The sequence below is a fragment of the Odocoileus virginianus genome, chromosome 2 (assembly GCF_023699985.2).
Source record: "Odocoileus virginianus isolate 20LAN1187 ecotype Illinois chromosome 2, Ovbor_1.2, whole genome shotgun sequence".
NCBI lineage: Eukaryota > Metazoa > Chordata > Mammalia > Artiodactyla > Cervidae > Odocoileus > Odocoileus virginianus.
The window spans coordinates 13,662,767-13,678,423 of record NC_069675.1 but is presented as its reverse complement, the minus strand read 5'-3'; the positions used below and the strand labels follow the sequence as shown (position 1 = coordinate 13,678,423).

The 15,657-nt window shown below is 40.6% G+C and overlaps 1 protein-coding gene across 2 annotated transcripts in view; it reads right to left on the bottom strand.

Annotated features, from left to right (window-relative positions):
• The window catches only part of TGFA (transforming growth factor alpha), a 114,064-nt gene that overhangs the window by 30,087 nt on the left and 68,320 nt on the right, over positions 1-15,657 (bottom strand). The gene's annotated exons all lie outside the window — the stretch shown is intronic.

Genomic DNA, 15,657 nt, shown 5'->3' with positions numbered 1-15,657 from the left:
GTTCATCTAATGTTTCCCACTAAGTTTGATGTTTGCAGCAATTTTTTTTTTTGACCAATACCCTCCTTAAAATTAAAGCACCATTCTATTTCTAAAAAACAAAGTACCTGGTCTTAAATTTTTTAACCCAATATGGATTTTCTGAAGCTGGACTGTGGTGATGCTAATAATGATGATTACTGTTATTATTAATAGTAGTTATAGTAGTAGTTGTCCCTCGGACAGCAAAGAAATCAAACTAGTAAATCCTAAAGGAAATCAACCCTGAATGTTCATTGGAAGGACTGATGCTGAAGCTGAAGCTCCAACACTTTGGCCACCTGATGTGACGAGCCAACTCATTGGAAAAGAGCCTGATGCTGGGAAAGACTAAAGGCAGGAGAAGGAGACAACAGAGGATGAGATGGTTGGATGGCATCACCGACTCAATGGACATGAATGAGCAAACTCCAGGAGATGGTGAGGGACAGGGAAGCCTGGTGTGCTGCAGTCCATGGGGTTGCAGAGTCGGACATGACTGGGTGACTGAACAACAACAATACCAGTAATACACTGTCTACTAAATGCAAGCACAATACCCAGCATTTTATACAGAGAGTTCTGTTTAATCCCCACCAAAGTCCTGTGAGGTGCTCATTACTACCCCAGTCTACAGATGAGGAAAGTAAAGCCAAGGGAGGTTAAGGATGTTCAATGTTGCTAAGTTAGCAAATGGTAGAGCTGAAACCAGAACTCACGGGTTGGCAGAATCTAAAGCCCCTGAGAGTGTGTCACTTCAGAGAGGGTGTGTGTGTGAGAGAGAGAGAGAGAGAAAGGGAGAAAAAAGAGGGAGAGACAGAGGGAAAGGGTTGGGGAGAGGGAGAAAGAGCCAAAGAGTGAGGTGAGGGTTAAACCCTCATGGGCACCTTCTGCAGTTAAGACAACTCTTTCATTTGAAGAGTAAACTAATCAGGAATTACCATGAAATTCTCAGGGCTATTTTAGAATTAAAAGAGCTAAAAGTCCCAAGGCAAAATGGTTTTAATTAGCAAAGAGGCTTTAGGAATCTAAAATAAAATTTCAGTGACATCATGTGAAGTGTGGGCTACTCATCTGAAGATATGCAGCATTATGAATTTCAACTTGGCCTCTAACGTGTGTCCAGCTTCCACCAGTAATACCACCTCTTCCCCTAAAGTGCATGTGGAAGGAAGAGAGAGGCATGCGTGAGATGCCCCCAAGAAGCCCCCAAATTGCATTTTAAGTCCATGAGTTGGAAAAAGAAGGGAAATGCACAGGGTATGGAAGATCACCCATCCCCAACCAGCTCTTCTTTCTCCTCCAGACCCCGTTCTCCAGGCCCCTGATTGCTTCTTCTCTACCTTGGCTTTTGTGATTTAAAGCAAAAAACCAAACTAAGAAAATTGCCCATCATGACTTTGCTTTGAAGACTGAAAGTCAAACCTCCCATCTCTGTTACAATTTAATAATTTGATTTCAAAGAGACAGATCATTTCTTTCTTCTACATCTTCAAACCAGAAAGCCCCTTGTTCTAATTACATCCTCTTGGGTGTCAACCAGCATTTTGAAAAGATTTCATTTCAAACTTCCATTTACAAAGTAAACAAGGATATCTACGTTTGGCTCTCACCAGCCAGCTCTGAGTCCAGATGTGAACGGCTCTGGGAACCACAGCTGAGCCCCGCTAGACGGGGAATTCTCTTCTGACTTTGTTGAAGGAGCAGCCCCGTTGGAGCCTGGGGCTACCTGGGTCTGCAGGCTCTGTGTGTTTCTGTTCTCCTCTTTATTAACATCAAAATTGTTAGGTGAAGAGGTTGGCAGGAAACCCTCAATCCACCCTTAGGAAAAAAATGCTTCCTCTTGTTGAGTCTTTGAACCATAATCCCTTCAAACCCTCCACACTGAGTATACGTAAGCACTATTGGAATGACTGTTTTTCTAGAACATTCTATGTCCTCAGAACTTTTGACAGATGCCTTTTTCTTTTACAGTTTGCAGATGCAATCTGGGTAGATGAAGGACACTCCTCATTGTAAAGTGAGGAAACAGAAGTATCCAGAGATAAATTTAAGGCAAAGCTCAACAGCTTTAAAAACACAGATGTGATTTTTTGTGGCTGGGACTTTGTCCCATGACAAATACGTGACTTGTCCTTTTCAACCTGGGTGTTATATTGATGGTTTTTGGTTGCCCTTAGATAAGAGTCCTTTAATCAAGATTATATTCCAGAAGGAAAACCATGAGATGTTGAGAGAGTGGTGGGATTATGGGCAATCATTTTTTTCAAAATTATTTTTCAAATTTTATTATTTAGCATTAAAACTGCACAATATTAAAAAGGTAAAGTTTAAACAATTTTTATATAGACAACCAACTTTAGAAATTTAGATTTGAATCTGCATAGCATAAATCATGTCACTGCCTTGTGTTTTATCATTATAAAGGAAAAGGAGGAGGGAGACAGAAAATAAATGTTTAGAGAAGACAGATGACGCTCAGATGAAAGATGTTTAGTAAAAGCTGACCTTGGGCTTGGCCTCTTAGGCACATAAACCTCACATGCTTCCACTATCTACTCCACTTCCAACTCCTACACTCATGTCTTTTTTTTTTTAATTGAAAGACGACAGTAGGGAAACCATTCTGTGAAGGAGGCAGGGAATGAGAAGGAAAAAATCTGCAGCACAAACTCCCATGAGTTCCTCCAAACCTGTGTTACTTTCCTTCCTAGACACACAGACTACACTTCTGACTCCCTTGCAGGTAAGCGTGACCATGTTATGGCCAATGGATGTGAGCAGAAGTTATATGCACCACTTTGGTCCATAGAAGCCTCTGCAGGGGGATCTCCATTTTTCTTTTTCCAGCTGCTGGCTAAATGTCCTTCCAGGGGCACAGAGCCTGGGTCTTTGGATAACTGCAAGGGAAGAAGTCTGAAGGGCCAGGCACACCTGCACAGACTTTGAAATAAGCAGGAAGTAAATAGCATTCAAGGCTTGTCTGTCTGTTGCAGCAGGGAGTGTAACTCAAGTGCTAAGCCTGAAGTATGGACAGTGTCTGGGGGTTAGTTAGTGAATTTCTGATGAGGGAAAAATCCTCTTAATAAATCACTTCCTTTTCTCCTTTTCTCCCATAGTCCTTTCTGGGAACCTCAGCCAAATACCAATATATCTTACACTTAGAGTCTCAAGCCCGCCTGACTCTTATTGGAAGCCTCCAGTTTGAACACTTCGCTCCTCACCTTAAGGTATGTCCTGTCCCCTCTTCAACCTACAAGGGTCAGATCAATGCTCACACACCTTTGCAGGGTTGGTAACAGTCTTTTGGGAGGCAGGAGGACCTGTCCTTGCAGAATGTTTATGAGACCAGCATTTGTAACTGAGCAAAGGCTATTTCTTCAAGTGGAAGTCTGAGAATATGAAAAAATATAAAGCACTGCTGCCACAATTTACAGCAGGCAAGGTCCAACTGTTTTGACTGAAACGACACAAATGATATGTGTCATTACTAGGTTATCAAATCTCTCTGGACAAAAAATCACCAAGGCAAGATAGCACTGTGTCTACTATATCTTCAGTCCTCCTGATACAGAAGGTGGTACCCTACAATTTCTCCAAATTGCTACATCTTGTATCTCACCAGTCATAAAATCTTAAATCACCAGAAAAAATACATGACCATCTACATTAAAGGATCTCGATAATATCTTTTCAATATTACTGGGGGCTTTCCACGCAGCCTTTAGTTTTACTGGTAGTGTGTTATTATAAAACAACTTTTATAACTGTCCCAGAAAGAACTTTATAATTTGTTATTTAAACATGTTCGTTGTAGAAATTTGAGAAAATCTAAAACTGCTAGGAAAATTGCCATTGCTGAGAAATAACTACCACTTTCTAAAATATTTTATAAATGCTTATTTTTTCTAGTAGTTTTCTTTTTTCTGTTGTTGCTGTCCTTTTGCATCAAGGACTATGTTTCTTTGACTTTTTAACAATCTAGAATATACATCTTCCCTTTTAATCTATTGATGGTCATCTTTAAATTAAAAATATTTATTTTCCCTAATTATCAAAGTTAAGAATGAAACTAGACATTCTTTTAGATAAGAAATGTAGTGTACTTTTACTTCCCCCTTTCTCTCGTCCCCAGTTACCAGTTACTACAGTCTGATTTCATGTCCCTAATTATTTCTATATGTAACTTTAAGAATTAATTTTGACATCTGTAGTACGGTAACTAAATCAACAACCATTACTTGGACACACATCATCACTGCTTTTTCTACACCACATCGTTCCCATTTGGGGGCTTTTAATCCTGATACACATGCTATCTAGCCATAGAGGATATTTGAACATTTTTCAGGAAGAGCCTGTGAGAGTATGTCTACTTCGTGGAATATTACGTGTCAGAGAATATCTTTATGTTTTCTCACCCATGTTTATGGCTTTGTATGTGAATGACACTTGGGTCACAATCTGTAGACCCTGAAAGGCCGCCTACCATTGACTTGTGGCTTGTAGTTGATGAGGGGCCTAAAGCTGGCTTCATTGTAGTATTCTTTCTAAGAAACCTGTTTTTTGTTTTCACCTGGATGCTTATGAGATTTTTTCCTTTGTAAGTAACTTTCAAGTTACGTTGAAAGTTCATGCTTTCATTCTTAAGGACATATCTTTTTCCGCTTGAGTGAGTGAAACTCGCTCAGTCGTGTCTGACTCTTTGCAACTCCATGGACTATACAGTCCATGCAATTCTCCAGGCCAGAATACTCAAGTGGGTAGCCTTTCCCTTCTCCAGGGAATCTTCCCAACCCAGGGATCGAACCCATGTCTCCCGCATTGCAGGTGGATTCTTTACCAGCTGAGCCACAAGGGAAGCCCAAGAATACTGGAGTGGGTAGCCTATCCCTTCTCCAGTGGATCTTTCCGACCCAGGAATCAAACCGGGGTCTCCTGAATTACAGGCAGATTCTTTACCAACTGAGCTATCAGGGAAAAAGTTATCTGTAATTAATTCACCCATGACTGTGTCAACCTTAGTTTGCTCTTTTCTTTCTTCATTTGGAAATATTATTATCTGTATATTGGATCACTTATTTCTGTTTTTCACATTTTTCTCCTCAGTAATTTTATCTTTGTGTCCCTGAGCTCCTAGTGCTCAGGTCATTTAAAAAAATCCAGTGATGTGATTTACTGTCATATCCAACCTATTGCTCATTGGTCCATTGTGGATTCAAAATTGGTTGCCATGTTTTTTCATCTCCTTGCAGTTGTGTTTTTTTATTTTCTACTAATAGCTCCCTGCTGTGGTTTCATAGATGCAATGTCAGCTTCAGTCTCAAAGACACAAATTAGAGGTAATTCAACATCTTTTCCATGATAAACAGTCTCCTGCAGGTTCAACCCCTGGGGTTGGGAAGATCCCCTGGAAAAGGGAATGGCAACCAACTCCAGTATCCTTGCCTGGAGAACCCCATGGACAGAGGAGCCTGGCAGGCTACAGTCCACAGGGTCACAGAGAGTCAGACAGGACTGAAGTGACTTAGCGTAGCCCTAGCATAGAGACAGTTACTGAAATTCCTCAAGAATATTCTTCTCATATAATAAATCTTTTCATGTGGCCAGTAAAGTCTTGCATCATCATCTTTACAGACAAAGACCTACCTTGTAGAGTATGATGGAGAGTTAAGATAGGTTCCATCAGAGAAAGATAGAAAAGATAAAGATAGAAAAGGCAAAGTTTAAGTACTGGTATTAAATATCTGAGGAATCTGTTCAGTAGGAGGCAGAGCAAGTACAACAGAGGGTTTTATCTTTGCACCAGAAGTTTCTTCTTCTCTTGGTTGCTGGGCACCCATGCCATGCCAAAAGTAAGAGCTGACCAAGCTCATCATTCAGGGAGGCCCTGACTAGTGTCCTTTCTTGAGGTTTAGAGAGGATCCAGACAGACGGACCTCCCCTCAACCCACTGCCACATGGCCAGCTCTCACCCACATACCCTGGTCTTCCAAGGTGTTGATTCTGCTCCTGAAATCCCCTCACCTCCTGGAGGGGGGCATGCTGCTCTGGGGCAGGATGGATCCCATCTGTACATTCACTGGCAGAAATTCTTCAGAGCTTCTAGTACTGCTGAAAATTTAGAAATAGTTTCATGTTCCATTGATCACTCATTTCAATGAGTGTCCAAGGGCAGATGGGAGGAAGGAGGAATGAAAGTGGTATGCTCAAGTCTCCCTTCCTGTAGGAAATGACATTTCTTACATTATGTGCACACAGGGTAACCAGTGTAACACTGCCTCACCACCCCCATCAACCGCTTAAGTTTTTCCAGGAAGCTATTTTTACCATGAGTGCATTCTCAGTTCTCCCTATGGAATCCCCAATGAAGCGTCAGTGAGTACTTTCCACAGGCTCAGAGTGGATTGGTCTCCCCCTGGTAGATGTCTGAGCCAGCCAGTACCCCCAGAACTGTATCTTCACCCCTCTCTCCAAGGTCTGCTGGGATTCCCAAAGAGAAAAACTCAGTCCTGCCCCTTCCAAGATCTAAAGCCTCTGTCTCATAAAAAGTTGAGAATTCCTGGTTAAAACCCCACAGTTCAGTTCAGTTGCTCAGTCGTGTCTGACTCTTTGCAACCCCATGGACTGCAGCATGCCAGGCTTCCCTGTCCATCACCAACTCCTGGAGCTTGCTCAAACTCATGTCCATCAAGTCGGTGATGCCATCCAACCATCTCATCTTCTGTCATCCCCTTCTCTTATGGCCTTCAATCTTTCCCAGCATCAGGGTCTTTTCCGATGAGTCAGCTCTTCACATCAGGTGGCAAAAGTATTGGAGCTTCAGCTTCAGCATCAGTCCTTCCAATGAATATTCAGGACTTATTTCCTTTAGGATTGATTGGCTTGATCTCCTTGCAGTCCAAGGGACTCTCAAGAGTCTTATCAATACCACAGTTCAAAAGCATTAAACCCCACAGACTAAGTGTAAACCAAGCACATCAGAACTCTGTTCTTAAAAGGAGAAATATTAGGGGATTCTAGAAACACCAAGGTCATTTTACCTGTTAATAGTTTTTCCAAGCCACATTGGTTCAGAAACAAAGATCTTATATTTTGATGAAAGTTCCTTTCCACCAAAAGCAAAATAATAGAAATAAGGCTGTAAAGGGTCCCATGCCCCCAGATTCTCCCCTAACCCAGAAATGAAATATTACAGAGATGGAGGTGCTCATATCTAAATTTCTGGCTAGCCCAGAGCCCATCCCTCCATATGGTGTCCCTGAGGGGGGCATCCAGCTGTGCTTGACTCTTCTTATACACAGGTGCTCACTACCCTCTAAGGCAACTCCTTCTATTTGGGTCAGTTTATTGCAATGAGGTTCTGCCTCAAACCAAGTTGACTTACGCCTCCCTGAAAACTCTCTGATTATCAGTTTGACTCTGCCCTTGGAAGCCACATAAAATGTCTCCCTCTTCCAGAAAACAGTCCTATCATGTATTTGCAGTCAGCTTCCAAATCTCTGAGACTCTGTGGTGATAGCTCCCATCAAAGCTGGCCTTCAAGATGGGTCCCAGTGATTCCCAGCTCCTGGTATCCGTGGCCTTGTGAATTTGCCTCCCATACTATGTCAGGGGTGACCAATAGAATATGGATGGTATGTGACTTCAGAGGCTAGGTCACAAAGGCACTGTAACTTCTGCCTTGCTTTCTCTCTGACATTTACCCTGGGGGAAGCTAGTTGCCCGGTCATCAGGACACTCAATGGAGAGGTCCACGTGGCAAGAAGCTGAAGTCTTCATCCAAGAGTTATGCGAAGGAGCCATTATTCAGCCCCCAGTCAAGCCGCCAGATGACAGTTCAGCTCCAGTTGACATCTTGAAAGCAACCTCTATAAGAGACCCTGAACCAAAACCTCTCAGCTAAGCTGCTTCATAATTCCTGAGCCTCAGAATCTGTGTGGGATAAATGTTTACTGATTAAGCTGCTAAACTTTGGGGTAATTTGTTACACAGCAATATATAACTAATCACTCCAATTCCTATAAATGCTCTTTAAGTGGTAAAGTCTGTAAACTTTTTACCTCAGGACAGATCCTGACTTTTTTTAGTGCCCTTCTTAAAACAGTCCTGCATGATAACAACAAAAACAAGTATTACAAAAACCACTTTACCAAATGCTTTAGGTTTCCATGAATCATCTAAGTTAATTCTTACAAAAGCCCTGGGACACAGGTCTATGACTCTAACCATTTAAACTCGGCAGAGGCTACAGGCCTGGAAAAGGTCAGTTTTCATTCCAATCCCAAAGAAAGGCAATGCCAAAGAATGTTCAAACTACTGTATTATTGCACTCATTTCACATGCTACCAAGGCAATGCTCAAAATCCTTCAAGTTAGGCTTCAACAGTATGTGAAATGAGAACTTCCAAAGTACAAACTGGATTTAGAAAAGATAGAGGGACCAGAGATTAAATTTCCGATCATACAGAAACCAAGGGAATTCCTGAAAAACTTTCTCACTGACTACACTAAAGCCTCTGACTGTGTGGATCACAACAAACTGCAAAACTTTTCAAGAGGTGAGAATACCCAGACCACCTTACCCTGCCTCCTGTGAAACTTGTATGCAGGTTAAGAAGCAACAATTAGAACTGGACATGGAACAATGGACTGGGTGAAAATTGGCAAAGGAGTACGTCAAGGCTGTATGTTGTCATCTGCTTGTTTAACTTATAGGCAGAGTATATCATGCAAAATGCTGGAATCAAGATTTCCAGAAAAAATATCAATAACCTCAGATATGCAGATGATACCACCCTAAAGGCAGAAAGCAAAGAGGAACTAAAGAGCCTTTTGATGAAAGTGAAAGAGAAAAGTGAAAAAGCTGGCTTAAAACTTAACATTCAAAAAACTAAGATCATGGCATCCAGTCCCACCACTTAATGACAAACAGATGGGGAAAAAATGGAAACAGTGGCAAATTTTATCTTCTTGGGCTCCAAAATCACTGTGAATGGTAACTGCAGCCATGAAATGAAAAGGCGCTTGCTCCTTGAAAGAAAAGCTATGACAAACCTAGACAGTGTATTAAAAAGCAGATACATCGCTTTGCCAACAAATGTCCGTATAGTCAAAGCTATGGTTTGACTATAGCCATGTATGGATGTGAGAGTTGGACCATAAAGAAGGCTGAGCACCAAAAAATTGATGCTTTTGAATTGTGGTGCTGAAGAAGACTCTTGAGAGTCCCTTGGACAGCGAGGAGATCAAACCAGTCAATCCTGAAGGAAATCAACCCCGAATATTCACAGGAAGGACTGATGCTAAAGCTCCAATATTTTGGCCCCCTGATGCAAAAAGCAGACTCACTGGAAAAGATTCTGATGCTAGAAAAGATTGAGGGTAAGAGGAGAAGGGGGCAATAGAAAATGAGATGGTTGGATGGCATCGCTGAATCAGTAGACATGAGTTTGAGCAAAATCTGGGAGATAGCGAACAGGGAAGCCTGGCGTGCTGCAGTCCATGGGGTCACAAAGAGTTGGACATGACTTAGTGACTGAACAACAACAGTAACTACTTCTTAAAAATCTACTACTTAAAAATTCCCATCAGGGATGGAATTATTTTTCTACAAGTCCCCTTAGTATACTGAGATATAATTCATTTGTAACCCTGAACATAAATTCATTTACGGCACTAGGAGGTCTTTTACTAGGATCCTCTCTAGACTATCTCTTTTTTTTTTTTTCATTTATTTTTATTAGTTGGAGGCTACTTACTTTACAATATTGTAATGGGTTTTGTCATACATTGACATGAATCAGCTATGGTTTTACATGTATTCCCCATCCCGAGCCCCCTCCCACCTCCCTCTCTACCCGCTCCCTCTGGGTCTTCCCAGTGCACCAGGCTCAAGCACTTGTCTCATGCATCCAACCTGGGCTGGTGATCTGTTTCACCCTAGACAATATGCATGTTTCGATGCTGTTCTCTCGAAACATCCCACCCTCGCCTTCTCCCACAGGGTCCAAAAGTCTGTTCTGTACATCTGTGTCTCTTTTTCTGTTTTGCATACAGGGTTATCATTACCATCTTTCTAAATCCCATATATATGTGTTAGTATGCTGTAATGTTCTTTATCTTTCTGGCTTACTTCACTCTGTATAATGGGCTCCAGTTTCATCCATCTCATTAGAACTAATTCAAAAGAATTCTTTTTAATGGCTGAGTAATATTCCATGGTGTATATGTACCACAGCTTCCTTATCCATTCGTCTGCTGATGGGCATCTAGGTTGCTTCCATGTCCTGGCTATTATAAACAGTGCTGCGATGAACATTGGGGTGCATGTGTCTCTTTCAGATCTGGTTTCCTCGGTGTGTATGCCCAGAAATGGGATTGCTGGGTCATATAGCAGTTCTATTTCCAGTTTTTTAAGAAATCCCCACACTGTTCTCCATAGCAGCTGTGCTAGATTGCATTCCCACCAACAGTGTAAGAGGGTTCTCTTTTCTCCACACCCTCTCCAGTATTTATTACTTGTAGACTTTTGGATAGCAGCCATCCTGACTGGCGTGTAATGGTACCTCATTGTGGTTTTGATTTGCATTTCTCTGATAATGAGTGATGTTGAGCATCTTTTCATATGTTTGTTAGCCATCTGTATGTCTTCTTTGGAGAAATGTCTGTTCTTTGGCCCATTTTTTGATTGAGTCATTTATTTTTCTGGAATTGAGCTGCAGGAGTTGCTTGTATATTTTTGAGATTAATCCTTTGTCTGTTGCTTTGTTTGCTATTATTTTCTCCCAATCTGAGGGCTGTCTTTTCACCTTGCTTATAGTTTCCTTTGTTGTGCAAAAGCTTTTAAGTTTCATTAGGTCCCATTTGTTTATTTTTGCTTTTATTTCCAATATTCTGGGAGGTGGGTGTCATAGAGGATCCTGCTGTGATTTATGTCAGAGAGTGTTTTGCCTATGTTCTCCTCTAGGAGTTTGATAGTTTCCGGTCTTACATTTAGATCTTTAATCCATTTTGAGTTTATTTTTGTGTATGGTGTTAGAAAGTGTTCTAGTTTCATTCTTTTACAGGTGGTTGACCAGTTTTCCCAGGACCACTTGTTAAAGAGGTTGTCTTTTTTCCATTGTATATCCTTGCCTCCTTTGTCGAAGATAAGGTGTCCATAGGTTCATGGATTTATCTCTGGGCATTCTATTCTGTTCCATTGATCTATATTTCTGTCTTTGTGCCAGTACCATACTGTCTTGAGGCCACCATCACCCTAATTCCAAAACCAGACAAAGATGCCACAAAAAAAGAAAACTAAAGGCCAGTATCACTGATGAACATAGATGCAAAAATCCTTAACAAAATTCTAGCAAACAGAATCCAACAACATATTAAAAAAATCATACACCATGACCAAGTAGGCTTTATCCCAGGAATGCAATGATTCTTTAATATCTGCAAATCAATTGATGTAATACACCACATTAACAAATTGAAAGATAAAAACCATATGATTATCTCAGTAGATTCAGAGAAAGTCTTTGACAAAATTCAATACCCATTTATGATTAAAACTCTCCAGAAAGCAGGAATAGAAGGAACATACCTCAACATAATAAAAGCTATATATGACAAACCCACAGCAATCATTACCTTCAATGGTGAAAAATTGAAAGCATTTCCCCTGAAATCTGGAACAAGACAAGGGTGCCCATTCTCACCACTACTATTCAACGTAGTTTTGGAAGTTTTGGCCACAGCGATCAGAGCAGAAAAAGAAGTAAAAGGAATCCAGATAGGAAAAGAAGAAGTGAAACTCTCACTGTTTGCAGATGACATGATCCTCTACATAGAAAACCCTAAAGACTCTACCAGAAAATTACTAGAGCTAATCAACGACTATAGTAAAGTTGCAGGATATAAAATTAACACACAGAAATCCCTTGCATTCCTGTACACTAACAATGAGAAAACAGAAAGAGAAATTAAGGAAACAATACCACTCACCATTGCAACAAAAAGAATACTTAGGAGTATATCTACCTAAAGAAACAAAAGACCTATACATAGAAAACTATAAAACACTGATGAAAGAAATCAAAGAGGACACAAACAGATGGAGAAACATACCGGGTTCATGGATTGGAAGAATCAATATTGTCAAAATGGCTATACTACCCAAAGCAATCTATAGATTCAATGCAATCCCTATCAAGCTACCAATGGTATTTTTCACAGAACTAGAACAAACAATTTCACAATTTGTATGGAAATACAAAAAACCTCGAATAGCCAAAGTAATCTTGAGAAAGAAGAATGGAACTGGAGGAATCAACCTGCCTGACTTCAGACTCTAGACTATCTATTATTTGCGATGTTTGTTTTATTCTCTAGTTTGAAGAGCTCTCTCCTTGACAAAAAAAGAGGAAAACAAAATTACAGTCAGTAGTAGTTTTTTCCTTGGTTCTGCACTAACCTCATTCCATCTGCCCCAAGGAATGGATATGTTCCTTCCTTTTTTACCTGTCTGCTCCCAAATAGAGCTTTAAAACCCCTTTTCTCACGTGGCCAATAGCCATGTAGGCAGGCCTCTATTTCTCATGCCTTTCAGTTTTCCTGACATTCTTGTAATCACCTGCCAGCACCCAGGGTAACACCTGCCACCCAGGAGGCATCAATGTGCTTGTTCACTCAACAAAGTGCCATTTGGTGCTGTTCTTTGTCATATCTCTTGGGACATGTCTTTCTTTTTATCTTCTCTGCACAACTTATTACACAACTTATTACAACTCATTATTATCTCCCTCAGCAGATACACTCAGGTCTTCTTTAAATGTTTATTCCTTGTCTTTCTCATGTACTCTCTGACTATGAACTCAGAATTATTATAAGCCTTCCAATCTCCCCAGGCCATGTTCCTTTTTAGAATCCTAGTCATTGGATCACATTTGGTTTTTCTCTGAATTTTTGGAGACTCCGCTTTTCTGAAGCTTAACTATGCCTAGTGTTTCCTTCTTTCTTGTTGGAAACTTTGAATTGACACAGAGACATGCTAGCTTGTAATGCTTTCTGGTCAAGGTTGCATTCAAAGAAGCAGGTGTTTCTGTCTTCTCCAGCTTCTGAGTAATCCAACAGGTATGCAAAGAATCTTTTGGGTGTTCCATTTGTGGCATACTGAGATTTCCAGAAAATGTACCAATCTGACATTTGCTGTCAAACCACATTCTATCCCTATGACTACTTTGTAATCAGGATCCAAGCAGTATTAATTACTTGGATAAACCATCTATCTGTAAAATTGATCCATGATGATATTACTCTTGATATTCTTTAAAAAAAAAAAAACTTGAATCAAACATCCATGCCTCTTTTAAGCTTATGGTCAACAATTTAGGGCTGACTGACAAATGTTTATCTACTTCCAAGCAGCACCCAGATTTTCTTTTCCATGATGGGTTTATACAGGTTTATGGAAACAGCCAGGCACCTACCCTCCCTTATGGAATTAGCATCTTGAGAAGACACAGAGATAATGCAGGTAGAGTTCATGTAACACAACTGCAGTGTGTTGAACACAGTTCTGTCCTGTGATGCCTGGCCTCCTGAGGCATCTATTTCCAAGTATGATTCTCTAGCTTTCTTGCTGTTTTGTGGGCTTAACAGCCTTCCAACAAGGTTGCATTTGTTCATGGTAGCCAGAACTGATTACTGCAACCAAAAAACCTTAGTTGATATACTCCAGGACAAGGCATATTCTCCAATGACTTATTCCAATGACGTTCTTTCCACCCAGTCTCTAATGCCCACAGCATCTTGGAATCACCCATTCAATTCACTGGACTCATCCATCTATTTGTGTTTCAGAAACATTTCCCTAATGAGCCCAAATGACATAAACTATATTAAAATGTGAAGTTCAATTTATTCACTGCCCCCAAAGCAAACTCTAAGACTACAGTTACCCAAGATTTTAGGTATTATTTATATAGTGCTGTGTTCTGCATTATTCCTATCCTTTGTTAAGCTTTCCCTTTCTAAATTGATAAATATAACTTCATGGTCTCCTTTAATGTGTTGAGAAATTTAAAAATAAATACAATATTATAACTGAGAACTGAGAATCACCTCAAAGGGGCTCAGTGCAGCTTAATTTTCAAACTATACCCACCACCCTCTCCAAAGCATCTGGCTTTATATTTTTATTTGAATCTTCATCTTTCTTACCCCAAAATTTCTGTTTAAGGACATACTGATTAGCTGGGGGCCTCTTTTGCCAAACGCTTGTTTATTTCCCTGTTTATACATGCTACAGTCCATCTCTTGACAAATCTTTATAGGCTATGCTCATATAGATATATAAGGTCTATAAGGCAACGATCTCATTTTGGTGGTTGTGTTGGCCCTTCTCTATTGTATCTCAGATGGATGGTCAAGAAAGACCAGATACCTACCAATTAGCTACATGAGGGTCAATACTGCACTCTGCAACAGGAAGTAACATTTCACATCTGCACTACCTTTCCTGGAATTGAGGACTCTCAGGGTCTTCTACTCTTCCAGGTGTTGTTGGTATTCGAAAGACAAAAGCTCATATAATATGTCTCCATTAATTTGTCCTGAATATATTTTTCCTCACTTTCCAAGTCAAGAAGTCATTGCTTTCTACTACCCACTGGAGTGCAGGTGTCCTTCATGCAGCTACTTGCAAGACACTTTTTGTGAATGGGGAAGGTCTATGTTTGCCTCTGGGCAACACAGCAGAAATGCCTTCTGTAGACCTAGATGGTGAAACCACGAACACTCTGATCTATTCCACAGTGGCCCTTAGGAAGCAGGACCTGGAGAACAAGGGCAGGATATTTTACCTCCCCTGATCCCGGGTTTGGGCAGCTCTAGGGAGTACTCCTCCCAGTGCACTATAAGTCACTTACATGGTCTCTCAAAAAGACAACTGAGCAAAGCCCACCCAGATTCTTACAAGTGTACCTCCTGCCCTTCTTTTTTCCCTGTTGTGATAACTTTTGAAATTTCCAAAAGCAACATATGTTCAAGGCAGAAAACTTGAGAGAATATAAAAAGCACAAAGAAAGGAAAAAAACTAAGTCACCTGTAAGCCTATCACTCATAAATAACCACCACTAGCCCATCACTCAGGGATAACCCATATCAGCACTTTGTCTTCATTCTGTGCCCCCATTCTGTCCCCAACAGGAATAAAACAATGCTCTAAAGAACATTTCTCCATCACCAGCCCAAGTTGGATGCATGAGACAAGTGCTCAGGCCTGGTGCACTGGGAAGACCCAGAGGGATGGGGTGGAGAGAGAGGTGGGAGGGGGGACCGGGATGGGGAATACATGTAAATCCATGGCTAATTCATTTCAATGTATGACAAAAACCACTGCAATGTTGTAAAGTAATTAGCCTCCAACAAATAAAAATAAATGTAAGAAAAAAAAAATTAAAAAAAAAGAACATTTCTCCAACCCAGTAATATTTTATTTCAAACTTTAAACTTTTTATTTTGTATTGGGGTATAGCCAATTAAGTGTTGTGGTAGTTTCGGGTGAACCACGAAGGGACTCAGCCATACATATATCCATTATCCACTATCCCTGAAACCCTCCTCCCATCCACGCTGGCACATAACATT